We start from the raw sequence: 14,423 nt of genomic DNA, 5'->3' as shown, positions 1-14,423 counted from the left end.
GAACAGGCGGGAAGGTTCGGCGGCCACCCGGCCTCTCCGCCGCGCACATGGCCGTCCGCAGCTCCCACCCCCGCTGCCGCGCAGGCGCCGGGCGAGCCGGGACTTGCGGTCGCCGAGAGCGGATCATTCCGCCGCTTTCTTTGTGTGGCTGAAGCGCTAGAAATGGCATATTTTCTTTCCCTTCGTTAAAAAATCAGACCCTCTTTCCTCTCTCTCCCCGCGGGAACACAGCTAGGGAGCGGATAGGAGCAGGATCTGCCGACGAGTGCAGAAGCGGAAAATCCTCGGGCGATGAGCTGAAGAGGGCCGGGTCCGGGAGGGATGCTGGGAGCTTGACTCAGTCGCACACCATGTGTCCCTCCGCGCGCAGCACGGGGGACTTTTCGGTGGGGATTTTGGGCGCCGACCAGACGCGGCATTTTCGGAAAATAGCGCCCTGTGCAGCTGAAGCGCTTTGTGTGTAGCGGGGCCGCGTCAGCCCGGCCGGGTACGAGGCGCCTCGGGTCCCCGCACCACCTCCTGCTGCCTTCCCGTCGCCGCTCCCGAAGCTTTTCCAGGTCAGTGCGGGTCTGTGTAGGGCCCTGTTACCACCGGATGTGGAAGTTGATCTCTTCGCTGGTAAAAAATAATTCCACTTCCCCCGGAACCCAGATCATCCCCGCGATTTCCTGTTTATTGCATTAAGGCGCCGGGTTTCCGGGGCTCCTGGCCCCGCTTATTCCGCGGGGGTCGGCGGGGTCGGCCTGGGCGCCCGCTCCGCCCGCGCCGCCGCTGCGCTTTGTCCGCTGGGCACCCCGCTTCTGGGAGGGGCGGGCAGACATGGTGGCGGCCGCCGCCCCCTCCTCGGCCCTAGCGTGCCGCGGCCTCCTCGCGGCTGCCCGGCGGGCCGGTCCCGAGCGGCAGCCCGGGGGTGGCGATGGGGTCGCGCCGAGGCAGCGGAGGTTCTGCGGGCGACTGGAGGTTGGCGGTGGGCGGGAGAAGGAGGAAGGCAGGCGCGGCTGGGCCTCGGCCTCTGGCGCCGCGGTACCCTTTGTCTCGGCAGCCTGACGGCCCCGCCGGGCTCTCCGGAGAGGGGAACGGGCGGCGAGGGTGGCGGGTCCTGGGCGCCCTGTGCTGCGGCGCCGAGAGGCGCTCGGGCCGCGGCGGGATCGGCCGGACCAGACAGGGTTAATGGAAGAGCCTGGCCAGTCCCGCGCGGGGCCCCCGCAGCGACAGCCTTGGCCGCGGGGACTGGAGTCCTGAGGGGGAGAAGCCTGCCGTTCTGAAGGCTCGGGACTTCTGCCCCAAAGACTTCGCCGCCGAGAACTGCGGGTGCACGGCCTCAGGGAAGAAGTTGAGAATTTTGCCAGGTCATCTCTGCCAGGGCACAGTTCATCACTGTGTGTTTAGTGTGTTTCGGTGAAGCTCTCCAAGTGTGTTGAATCAGCGTGCCTAGCCTCAAGGGTGCATCGTGAAAACTGAAACCAAAGGAATGATACAGGCCTGCTTTGTGTGTGTCTTCCCACTTTAAGCTTGTTTTCAGTACAACTACTCTTGCTTTAAACCTGATTGGACTGTGGCGAGCGGACATCTGTTCAAAGGAGGGGCCGAGACCACAGTACTTCTGAAGGGGGCTTGATAATGTGGAAACATTTTAAGTTTTCTCTCCGGACTGTTTTGCTCTCTCAATTCAGGCAAGTTACTGAAGTACGTTTTTTATCTAGAAAAAGGTTTGATGTAGTGTGTAAATGGTCCTTGTAAAGTACATCGCCATCCCGGAATTAAAAGTTCCACTTTCATTTATTATGCAGAAGTTAGTGGTCAGACATTCTTTCTTGTAGATAGTTTATCTCATGTAAAGACCCACCCAGCTTGGTTTAAATTTTTTTCTCACTGACGTATAACCATCAGCTTTGATACTTCCATTTTCAGGCTCAGACTTTGAATTTAAGGAAACTAAAGATGACTTTATTTTATTTTCTCTCGGTTTTTTTTTTCCAAAAACAAAAAATAAACCCATTACATGTTAACATAGATGATAAGAGTGACATCTTGCATTTTTGCAAATCTTTTTAATGCCTGGTGTAATAGAAGATTCTCAGATCTACGTCAGACTGTTGTGGTTAGCACACCATGTAACCTCTGGAACACTCCACTGTACACTCATACTTTTTTTTAAAAAAACTCAAAAAACAGAAATGTGTCATTCTTACCGTGCTTTCACCATACAAGTCAAATCAGGATGTTATGCAAGACATTTTAACAAGACTGAATAAGATTGATTCCTATACTTTTTTTACTGGGCTCTAACTTTTTTAAAAGTTGGAATTTAGGTGCCTAAACAAAATCACAGATAAAGACTGCATAATCTGCCTATGATCTCGGAGACTCAGGAACATTTGAAGATATTCTTAAGTGATTAAAACATTTAATTCTATTACATATTTATAATGATTTACACAAGTAACACGTGAATTCCACATTACATATGCTATTAACACTTGTGTGTAAATGTTATCTTTAAAGATAGAACGTGCTGAAAATTATAGGAGGTACAGATTTTACAGAAAATTAATTCTGCAGTGAATCCTTTGGTGAAACGAACGGTTTGCAGAGACATATCCTTAGAGTTCTTTGTCTCTCTGAACCATTCTGGGTTTTCTAGGTTGGGAGACAATTATACTTATTGGGAGACAATTATACTTAATTGATTAATGCGTAAAAATTTAAGGCCATATTTTAATGGCTTTGAAAGGAAGCTAAGTTTGTTTCCAGTTGTTTCTGTGAACTGTAGTCTGAATCTGTTAGTCTATAGTTCTCTACTGTTCCATCAACAGGAAGCATCTGGTCATTCTTCGTGTAATTGTTAGAAAATACCAGGTGTATTTTTATGTTTGCTGTTCAAACGAAAATAGATTGGATCTTGGTTAAGTTCACTTGGTTTGGCCAGGCACAGTGGCTCACGCCTGCAGTCCCAGCACTTGGGGAGGCGGAGGCAGGGCGATCACCTGAGGTCAAGAGTTTGAGACCAGCCTGGCTAACGCGGTGAAACCCCATTTCTACTAAAAATACAAAAAATTAGCCGGGTGGCGCGCGCCTGTAATCCCAGCTACTCAGGAGGCTGAGGCAGGAGAATCGGTTGAGCCAGAGAGGCAGAGGTTTCAATGAGCCGAGGTAGCGCCATTGCATTCCATCTTGGGCAACAGGAGCGAAACTCCGTCTCAAAAAAAAAAAAAAAAGTATGCTTGGTTTTAGTTTGTTTTTTCCCCTAATATTGTGTCATTGTAATGGACCACATCTCCTGTACCATGGATTTTTTTTTTCTTTTTTCTTTTGCCTCTCAGTACCAGAAATAGTAACAGGTAACAGGTAAAGTGCACGTCATGAGGAATTCAGAAATTCAGAAATTACATGAAGTTTTGCATCATGAATTTATTTTTGAGGGTGCATGAGGCAGTTACCCAGTCTCTGTTTGCAAGTAGCCTGAGTTCAGATGAACTCACTGATGGCCTCTATCTCTTCTGACCTTGCAAATGTTGAAAAACAAACCCACACAAAATCTTGAAGTTCAGAGCAACTTAGTTTCCTTGGTGTCATCCCTCTGCTCCTCTCTCCTCCCCAACAACTAGTATGATTTCCAGCTAGTAATCACAGTGTTTCTATAGCTCTGATGTGCCTACACTGGGATAGCTATAATTAGTATTATAGTTTTCTGAAGATGTTTTTTCCATCATGCTTTCTAGAAGGTAAATCTAGCACTAGATGAGATCAGTATTAGGGCCTGTGTTTTTTCTCAGTGTTGATATCACAGTGCTCTATACAGAGAAGATGTTTTGGTGCAATCAACTGTCAGTTCAGTTGTTGGTGGGCTAGTGCACCTTTCTGTCTGTCTCTCTCTCTCCCTCCCTCCCTCCCTCCTTCTCTCTTTCCTCTCTCCCTCTGTCCCTCTCCCTCTCTCTCCTTCCCTCCCTGTTTTCCCCCTTGCACCTCTTTCTTTGACAGGGTCTTGCTTTCTCTGTTACCCAGGCTTATTGCAGTGGTGCGATTATACTTCACTGCAAGCTCCACCTTTCAGGTTCAAGCGATCCTGCCTCTGCCTCAGCCTCCTGAGTAGCTGGGACTACAGATATCTGCCAACATGTCTGGCTAATTTTTTAATTTTTTGTAGAGACAAAATCTCACTATGTTGCCCAGGCTGGTCTCAAACTTCTGGACTCAAGTGATCCTCCCACCTTGGCCTCCCAAGTGTTGGGATTACAGGCGTCAGCCACCACACCCATCTGTGAATAATTCTGAAGTTGGTAGAACAGCTTATTGACAGAGCAAAGTGTTAGTCCCACTTTACTGTGTACTAGTTATATTATATTCGGGGTATTGTGTTGGCTTTTTGGGTAGCATACTATCATAAGTGAGACCTTGTATTCATTCTCAGACTTTATCAGAATCATCTGGAGAGCTAATAAAAAACCACACAGAGGCCCAAACTTAAGTAGGGTAGGAACGGACCTTAATTTTTCTCATTTGCAAGGTGGTAGACACCTAAGTGTCAAAATCACTTATCTGTAGAGCATAAACGAGGACCTTGATCATGAGAGAAATGGAAATGAGAAAAAGTTGAAAAAATGGGATGTTTGACCTAAAGAAGAGGAGGTTCTTTTAAGAAGTAACAGCCACTTTTAAGGATTTGGAGTTCTGTCATACAGAAGGATCAGATTTGACTTGACCAGAAGAAACTAGGGTCAGTGGGTAGAAGTTTAAAAGAAGCAGGTCAACTCTCTTTCAAGAGAAATTTCCTCAAAATTGTGGAAATAGAATGAGTTGTTTTGGGTGGTAGGCTGTTCCTGTTCACTGACAAGTTGGGGATTCTAGAGTAGAGGAATCGTACTGAAGGAGAATTTGAGCTAGGTGTCTTCAAGTTACCTATAAACTTTGAGGTTTTATTAAATATGCCGAGGTTTACAGGTGGAAGAACAAAAAGCTAATTGAGTGAAACAAGCTGGTTAACTTAACTGGATAATAGTTTTTGCCTTCCTGGATGAAGAGAAATGAGTATTAAGTGAGAAGGCTATTTAATGAAGGGCTTTAAACCACACTGTAATTTGGCAGATTCAGCAGCCTTAAAAATTGGCATACCGTCTGACATGGAAATTCCCTTTAAAGAATTTTTTTTTTGATGTAGTAAAGATGTGTGTGAATATTTAGTTGTGAGCATACTAGTTGCAGTGTTATTGATTATAAAAGCTGTGTATTAATGCCTTTAAGCCCCACGGTAATCATATGAAGTGGGTAGTACTATTTCTGCTTTTCAGAAGAAAAAACAGGCATAGAGAAATGAGGTTGCTTGCTCAAGATACCTGAGTTAGTTAAGTGTTAGGGCCAGGACTTGAATCCAACCAGTGTGACTCTAGAGCCAGTACTATTGATCATTATATGGTAAAATTGTAAACAACCTAAATGTTTCACAGTGATTGTTAGGGTCCATCCCTACAGTGGAGTACTGCCTTCTCAGCCATGAAAATGATGATAGAGTAATATAAAGACATGAAAGGATGTCTTGGTATATGTAAGTGAGAAAAAATAAATTTAAAAACATGATTCCATTTTGGTAAAAAAAACCCAAAAATATATTGATGTCTGGAAGGATATGTGCCAAATTGTTAAATGGTTATTTCTGAGTGTAGTTTTACAGGTGATTATTTTCTTTTTGCTTATCCAAATTTTCTAACTTCTATAATGAATATAAATTATCTATCATGTGTTGTAATTAAGATATTAAGATGTTATTTTTCAATAAAAAAATGTGTTAGCATAAGCTGAGAAATTTGGGTTTTATACTCTGCATTTTAAGCAAGTTTGTAGAAATTGTACATGAGAATTTGTAAATGCATGTAGTGTTTTGTAATTTTTTGTTTGATTCCTTATTCTAGAAGTAATATCAATTGAGTAGAGAAACATATCACTCTTACCACGCTACCATAATCAGTTCTCTTATTTTGTTGTATGTTGTTAATCTTATGTGTAATATTTTAAATATTCATCCCAGTGTCATCCCAGTTAGTCATACTTTAGCTGTGTGATTTTAGGCAGTTTACTTAATCTCTCCGTGGCTCAGTTTCCTTCTTTGTAAAATGCGGATTATTATAATACTTAGCTCATGATGATTGGAAAGATTAAATGTTATTTCATATAAAGTGAACAGAACAGTACCTGAAACATAGTTAATAACAATAAATGTTAGCAATTATAGGATGACAGTCCACCATTCAAACTCTTAGGGTCTAATAGGTTATGGAATTAGGAATTTTTTTTGATATGGGCAAGGTAGTAATGTGTAGCCTTCCAATAGAGTCCAGTGCAATACCCCCTTCAAAAGTCTTACTGTTTCTGCAACAAAATGTATGAATGTTAGCACTAAATAGGATAAAGACTGTAAATAGCTTTGTATCAGTTTGGGTAAGGTTTACCACAAGATGAGTTATTTTGGGTTTCAGAAGTTTCTTGGATTTTTGGAATTGAAGATAAGGAACCTATAAAATATTAATTTTGAGTCCTATTTTATAATATTAAAACATCTTTTTATGGTATTGTATAGTTTTATAGTGCATGGTAAATTAAAGTCAATTAAAATGAAATAATGGAAAACGTCTACCTCCATCTCCTTTGATTAAAAAAATACTCAGCATACTGATACTATGATTTAAAAAAAAAATTTTTTTTTTGAGATGGAGTCTTACTCTGTTGCCAAGCTGGAGTGCAGTGGCACTGTCTTAGCTCAGTGCAATCTGTGCCTGCCGGGTTCAAGCGATTCTCCTGCCTCAGCCTCCCGAGTAGCTGGTACTACAGGTGTGTGCCACCACACCCAGCTAATTTTTGCATTTTTAGTAGAAACGTGGTTTCACCATGTTGGTCAGGATGGTCTCGATCTCTTGACCTTGTGATCTGCCTGCCTCGGCCTCCCAAAGTGCAGCAATTACAGGTGTGAGCCACTGTGCCCAGCCAAAAAGTTTCAAAGTTTAAAAAAAAAAAAAAATGGCCGGGCACAGTGTCTCATGCCTGTAATCCCAGCACTTTGGGAGGCCGAGGAGGGCGGATCACTTGAGGTCAGGAATTCGAGACCAGCTTGGCCAACATGGTGAAACGCCGTCTCTACTAAAAATACAAAAATTAGCCAGACATGGTGGTGTGCGCTTGTGTCTCAGCTACTCTGGAGGCCCAGATGGGAGCATCCCTTTAGTCTGGGAGGCGGAGGTTGTAGTGAGCAGAGATTGTGCCACTGTACTGCAGCCTGGGTGACAGAGCAAGATTCTGTCTCCAAAAAAAAAAAAAAAAAAAATTGAAACTTTAAAAAACTACTCCTGTTGGTCCTGACTGTGATTCTATTTTTAAGAATATCTTAAACCCACTAATGCTGTGATTATGTTACATAATGTAGAATCTTTTTTTTTCTGAAAGAGGCTTGAGCATTCCTATAACCCAGTTAGCTTGTTTATGTCTCATTACACTTGAGGCATAAAATACTTTTACTATGGTGGTTTACTATAGTAGTGATTCTTTTTTTTTTTTTTTTTTTTTTTTCAGATGGAGTTTCACTCTGTCACCCAGGCTGGAGTGCAGTGGTGTGATCTTGGCTCGCTGTAACCTCTGCCTCCCGGGTTCAAGTGATTCCCCCAAGTAGTTGCAGTTACAGGTGCCTGCCACCATGCCCAGCTAATTTTTGTATATTTAGTAGAGACAGGGTTTAGCCATGTTGGCTAGGCTGGTCTCCAACTTCTGACTTCAAGTGATCTGCCCGTCTTGGCCTCCCAAAGTGCTGAGGTTACAGGTATAAGCCACTGCGCCCAGCCTATAGTAGTGATTCTTTAAAGGAGGTGGGTAGATGCCACTGTGATACCTGTCTTTAATGCACCCATTCTGTGCATGTAGAGACTGAGGTGGTTGTAAAATTACAGTACTGAACTTTGGAATTAAGTCACTTCTTCTCATGATAACGGTTTTGGATGTATAGCCCCTTCTGACTCCTGGAATCCTTTATTTCCACAGCACTTCCCATGTATCCAAACAGAGGAAAAAATAATTAATAGTATAGTGCTTGCTTCAGCAGCACATATACTAAAATTGGAACGATGCAGAGAAGATTAGCATGGTCCCTGCACAAGGATGACACATAAATTTATGATATGTTCCATATTTATTATTCTTTTTAATAATAAAAAATAAAAAAAATTTGTATGGTGTATAAGTGAATGATCTAAAAAATTTCCTTTATGCCCTAAATGGCTTGTGTGAACTCTGTGATCTTTGCCAATGTGATTATTCTTGCTGTGTTCCTTTACTTGTTCCATTCATAGTGACCCTCAGTTTCTCGCCCTGAGTGCTATGGTCTAAAAGCTTGTGTCTCCCCATAATTCATGTTGAAATCTTAACCTCCAAGATGATGGCATTAGGAGATGGGGCCTTTGGGAGGTGATTAGCTCAGGTGGGTAGAGCCCTCAGGAGTGGGATTAGTGCTCTTAAAAAAGAGACTCCAGACCGGGTGCAGTGGCTCATGCTTGTAATCCCAGCACTTTGGGAGGCTGAGGTGAGTGGATCAGGAGGTCAGGAGTACAAGACCAGTTTGGCCAAGATGGTGAAACCCCATCTCTACTAAAAATACAAAAATTAGCCGGGCACAGTGGCAGGCGCCTGTATTCCCAGCTACTCGGGAGGTGGAGGCAGGAGAATCGCTTGAACCTGGCGGGGTGGAGGTTGCAGTGAGCCGAGATGGCGCCACTGCACTCCAGCCTGGGTGACAGAGTGAGACTCTGTCTCAAAAAAAAAAAAAAAAAAAAAAAAGAGAGACTCCAGATAGCTTGTTTGCTCTTTCTTCCACATGAGGTTACAGCAAAAAGACATGTCTAGAAGCTGGCCCTTACCAGATACTGAATCTGCCAGTGCCTTATCTTGGACTTCTCAGCCTCCTGGGCTGGGTGTGGTGGTTCATGCCTGTAATCCTGGCACTTTAAGGAGGCTGAGGCGGGAGGATTGCTTGAGACCAGCCTCGGCACCATAGTGAGACCCCCATCTCTACAAAAAAAAAAAAAAAAAAAATCATTTTCTGTTGTTTGTAAGCTACCCAGTTCATGGTATTTTGTTACAGCAACCCAGTCTGAGACGTTTAGCTTACTCCTGTATGCACTAGATACAGTCTGCACTTTGACATCAATCACTTATTTTATATTTTACTGGACTCCTGTTGTCAGATTTTTCCACCATCGATTTCTTCTGTTTTCCCTCACAGGTCACAGCATATTTGTGGAGGAAGGTGAGTAATTATGAAGATTTCTTGGCCACTATAAATTTATGCTGAACAATTCCAAATAGGCCCCTCCTACTTCTTGGCAATCATCTTATTAATTGCATTTTTCTGTTGTCTCATATTCCTTCTTCCTCTTTAACTCTTAATAGATGCCATTTAGTTCTATATAAATGAAAAAGGAAAACAGGGTACAAGCTTGCACATTTTTTTTTTCATTGTAACCATGACAAATCACTGTTCTTTCATCTTATTTTGTAAATTGAATAGAAGAAGAATCCTGCTGCTACAGTTAACTTTACCTCTCTGGTCACTTTGATTGTTATTTGCAATGTTTTTTCTTCCCTACCTTAAAATATGTACAGACTTCTCACCAGGCTTGGTGGCTTATGCCTGTAATCCCAGCACTTTGGGAGGCCTAGGCGGGTGGATCACGAGGTCAGGAGATCGAGACCATCCTGGCTAACACAGTGAAACCCCCTCTACTAAAAATACAAAAAATTAGCTGGGCGTGGTGGCGGGCGCCTGTAGTCCCAGCTACTCGGGAGGTTGAGGCAGGAGAATGGCGTGAACCCGGGAGGCGGAGCTTGCATTGAGCCGAGTTCGTACCACTGCACTCCAGACTAGGCAACAGAGCGAGACTCCATCTCCAAAAAAAAAAAAAAAAAAGTACAGGCTTCTGTACTTTGGGAGGAAAAAAAATCAAGTTTGATGAACTGCTGCTACTGTTCTTTCTAGCTATCTGCTGCATTTCTCTTCTTTATTTCAAAAATTTTAAGAATTGAATTACAATTGCTGCCCTGAGTTTTTAGTTTTTTTTCGAAGACAGGGTCTCACTGTGTTGCCCAGGCTGGAGTACAATTGAAGCTCACTGCAGCCTTGACCTCCCCAGGCTCAGGTGATCCTCCTACCTCAGTTTCCCAAGTAGCTGGGACTGCACGCATGTGTCACCATGCCTGGCTAATTTTTATATTTTCCTGGTAGAGACACGGTCTCACTGTGTTGTCCAGGCTAGTCAACTCCTGAGTTCTTTTACTACTACTTTCCTAACTTATGCAGTTTTGGAATAGCGTAGTTCAGATTGTTGCTTCAGAGGACATCTTTTTTGTCAATAATATTGGCTTCATCCTGACTCTTTTCAGCTAGTATATATGTGTTACTATTTCCACTGAGGCTTTTTAATGTTGTCTCCTTGCTGTTTGTGTTAGTTTGCCATCCTGGTTTTCCCTTCTGACTACTACTTTTCTGTTTTCTTTGTTGTTTCATAAGCCTCTTAGCACTGTTAGTCTCATCAGTACTTGATTATTCCCCTCTTAGATGTTTTATATGCTGATGACTCCCAAATGTGTGTCCCATCCATGTTTGTTGCTCCAATAGTTTACTGGATATTTCTGTTGGAACGCTTAAGGAATTTCCATCACTTTTAGATTTATTATTATTCAGCCTCCCACCTGCTTTCACCATTTCTTTTAATTTTATCATACTTAAATCTTGAAGTAGTCTGTGATGCATACTTTTGCTTTTTTTATTTATTATTTTTTGTTTTTTTGAGAGGGAGTTTCACTCTTGTTGCCCAAGCTGGAGTGCAATGGTGCAATCTCGGCTCACTGCAACCTCTGCCTCCTAGGTTCAAGCGATTGTCCTGCCTCAGCCTCCTGAGTAGATGTGATTTGAGGCATGCACCACCACGCCTGGCTAATTTTGTATTTTTAGTAGAGATGGAATTTCTCCATGTTGGTCAGGCTGGTCTCAAACTCCTGACATTGGGTGATCCGCCCTCCTCGGCCTCCCAAAGTGCAGGCGTTACAGGCGTGAGCACAGTTTTTTACCCTTTATTGGCTCTCAGTTTGTCTTGGAATTCTGCATTGCCTATTATTTGCTTGCTTTAAACTTTAGATTTTCCTTCCTTGAATCCTTTTTGCATGTGGCTGCCAGAATGATTTTCCTGAAAATATTTTGAACCCATTGCTAAACATATAAGCCTGAGGAGAGAACATGTGCTGTTGACCTTTGCACTGTCTATTCTGTCAAACAAAGTGAATTGAACCTGTGCTGAATAAATGTTTGAAAGGGTCACCATTTGCTCAAAAATTTGAATGACTCCCAGTTGTTTACAAGATAAAGTCCAAATTCTACTTTCTGACTTTCAAACCTTTTTATATTCTTCTTCAGCCTTATTCCTTACTGTTTAACATTATTAAGCTGGTGTTTACTCTGTAATATACCTTGCTTAAGCACAACTCCATGCATTCTTCCTTTTCCTTGCCGGTCAGAGCCTACTCAGGGATGTTTGCCCTGCGGCCAGCACTGTTGTAATCTCTGGTGTTATAGTAATGAACAAAAGAGAAGACAAAGTCCTGTTTTCTTGGAGCTGACGTTTGTGGGGAGGGACACATAGTAAACAAATATGTGGTTAGGTGGTAATGAGTAAAATGAAAAGGAATAAAAGTAGGTAATAAAAGATGATTGTTTATTCTGACTTCCAATAAAAAATATATCTTACATGGTAATTATATATGTTACTGTGTGCATGTGTGATAACTACATTTGATTGGCCAGGTGCAGTGGCTCACACCTGTAATCCCAGCACTTTGGGAGGCCGAGGTGGGCAGATCATGAGGTCAGGAGATCAAGAGCATCCTGGCCAACATGGTGAAACCCCATCTCTACTAAAAATACAAAAACTAGCTAGGCGTGGTGGTGTGTGCCTGTAGTCCCAGCCACTCGGGATGCTGAGGCAGGAGAATTGCTTGATCCTGGGAGGCGGAGGCTGCAGTGAGCCGAGATGGCGCCACTGCACCTCCAGCCTGGTGACAGAGCAAGACTCCATCTAAAAAAAAGAAAAAAGGAGGTAAGGGGATAGATTGGTGGGATGTGGTAGCTATCTTAGGTGGTCTGGGAAAGCTGCTCCCTGGGTGTCCTAGAGTGCAGGAGCAAGCCATGCAGTTATCTAAGTGAAGAGTTCTAGGCAGCAGGACCAACTTGTGGTAGGCCCTAAAGTGCGAACACATTTGCCTTGTTCAAAGAATTGCTAAGACTTTTGTGGCTAGAGCACAGTAACTAAGGGGGAGAATGATAGATGAGCTGAGGAGATGATGGGGAGATTGATAGATGAGCTGAGAAGAGATGATGGGGAGATTGATAGATGAGAAGAGATGATGGGGAGATTGATAGATGAGCTGAGAAGAGATGATGGGGAGACAGATTATGCTTCAAATGTTAAGTCCTGCGGGGCACAGTGGCTCACGCCTGTAATCCCAGCACTTTGGGAGGCCGAGGCGGATGGATCACGAGGTCAGGAGATCGAGACCATCCTGGCTAACATGGCGAAACCCCGTCTCTACTAAAAATACAAAAAATTAGCCGGGTGTGGTGGTGGGCGCCTGTAGTCCCAGCTACTCGGGAGGCTGAGGCAGGAGAATGGCGTGAACCCAGGAGGCGGAGCTTGCAGTGAGTCAAGATTGTGCCACTGCACTCCAGCATGGGTGACAGAGCGAGACTCCATCTTAAAAAAAAAAACCAACCAAACAAAAAACAAATGTTAAGTCCTTCATTGAAGAGGCCTTCTTTGACTACTACAACTTGTTAATATAAACCTTGAAACCTATCTAACAACTATAGAAGTAGCTCTCAGATGATTGTTTATTCTGACTCCCAATAAAAAATATATCTTACATGGCAATTGTCTATATATGTTACTATATGCATGTGTGATAACTACATTTGATATATGCTGATATTTTCAAAAACATTGGCTTTAACCTACTAAAGTGATTTCACAGTCTGTTAATAGGTCATGACCAACAGTTTGAAGAGCACTGATCTATGGTGTCTATACACACTTAAACAAAACACTGAACTACAAACTACTTTTGTTTTAATCCACACAATTTTTCAGTTTGTGAAATATTTTTGGTTAAAGATCTTGCCTTCAATTTTTGTGTGTGTAGGTTTACAATGTTTATAATAATGCTGAATAGAAAGGACTTGTTTAATTTAGCAAACATCTGTTGAGTGGTATATTAGAAGCTGTTAGATACTAAAATACACATAAGAATAAGATAAACCACTAGCCTTTACTCCTATAAGGGTTAAAAAAAAAAAAAAGATCAATCCTTGTCTGAATTCCTAAGGCTTATGGGAGAGGAAAGCTTATAAATAAATCGTTTGTAATGTGATGGAATCTATCTAATAATGGAAGTGTGTTAAGGCCACAATGAGAGAATAAAGAAGTGATTAATTCATTTTGCTGAGGTCAAGGGAAACTTATCGGAGGAGGTAATGTCTGAACTGGGTTTGGAGGGAGAATAGGACTACTTAGGTAAGTTCGGGAGGGGAAGACTTCTTAGGCAGGATGACATATAAAGGAGTAGAATCATGAGACAGAATAGCACATGAGGGTATTGTAGATAACCCTGTATTAAAATATCCAAGGGGGAAGTGGTGAGTGATGAGGCTGCAGTGAGGCACAGGTCATATCCTTAAAGGTCTGAGACGCGTTGGAGTTACCACTTATTTAATGATTATGCATATTAGGGGAAAATACTGTATAGTCAGAATTAACTTGTAGGAAGTTGCCATATGGGAAGTAAGGTACCATCTCTCAATAATTCCAAAACAGTCAGTTTTTCCTCTAGTGATGAAATATATCACTGTTTCCTCAATGGTGCCCTAGAGGAAGATGGCTTACATTTGTAGGCTATGTTGTACAAAATAAAATCTTATAAAACGTTAACTTATCCATTGCAATGAGAAGTTCATTCCATAAGATGCATTTGAGAACTGAGACCTACTGAGGAAATAGATTCATATTTCAGGCTCATGCTGGGACTTATGTTTATTAAGTAGAATGGTGAGTAGCCAACTGTTTAAATCATTTTCTTTTTTTTTTGAGATGGAGTTTCGCTCTTGTTGCCCAGGCTGGAGTGCAATGGCGCGATCTCAGCTCACCGCAACCTTCACCTCCTGGGTTCAAGTGATTCTCCTGCCTCAGCCTCCTGGGGTAGCTGGGATTACAGGCATGCACCACCATGCCTGGCTAATTTTGTATTTTTAGTAGAGACAGGGTTTCTCCATGTTGGTCAGGCTGGTCTCAAACTCCGACCTCAGGTGATCCGCCTGCCTTGGCCTCCCAAAGTGCTGGGATTACAGG

At 42.8% G+C, this 14,423-nt stretch overlaps 1 protein-coding gene and 1 non-coding gene across 8 annotated transcripts in view; both read left to right on the top strand.

Moving 5' to 3' along the window:
- The first annotated feature begins 352 nt into the window (after positions 1-352).
- Positions 353-14,423, top strand: part of GABPB1 (GA binding protein transcription factor subunit beta 1) — a 79,759-nt gene continuing 65,688 nt past the window's right edge. For 2 of the 7 annotated variants that reach the window (XM_054531461.1, XM_009249824.3), the window contains exons 1-2: positions 434-557; positions 9,257-9,280. The gene's annotated coding sequence lies outside the window, so the exon portion shown is untranslated. Of the gene's footprint in view, positions 558-1,577; positions 1,674-9,256; positions 9,281-14,423 lie in introns of those variants that run through there. The other 5 variants (XM_002825442.6, XM_002825441.6, XM_063716154.1 and 2 more) reach the window with 3 other exon arrangements.
- LOC112129313 (U6 spliceosomal RNA) lies at positions 8,065-8,171 on the top strand. The gene has a single exon (XR_002911715.1). It is a non-coding gene; the product is annotated as a U6 spliceosomal RNA (small nuclear RNA).

This window comes from Pongo abelii, chromosome 16, assembly GCF_028885655.2.
Source record: "Pongo abelii isolate AG06213 chromosome 16, NHGRI_mPonAbe1-v2.0_pri, whole genome shotgun sequence".
Classification (NCBI taxonomy): domain Eukaryota; kingdom Metazoa; phylum Chordata; class Mammalia; order Primates; family Hominidae; genus Pongo; species Pongo abelii.
The sequence above is the reverse complement of the archived record's forward strand: the minus strand, read 5'-3'. Positions and strand labels throughout refer to the sequence as shown.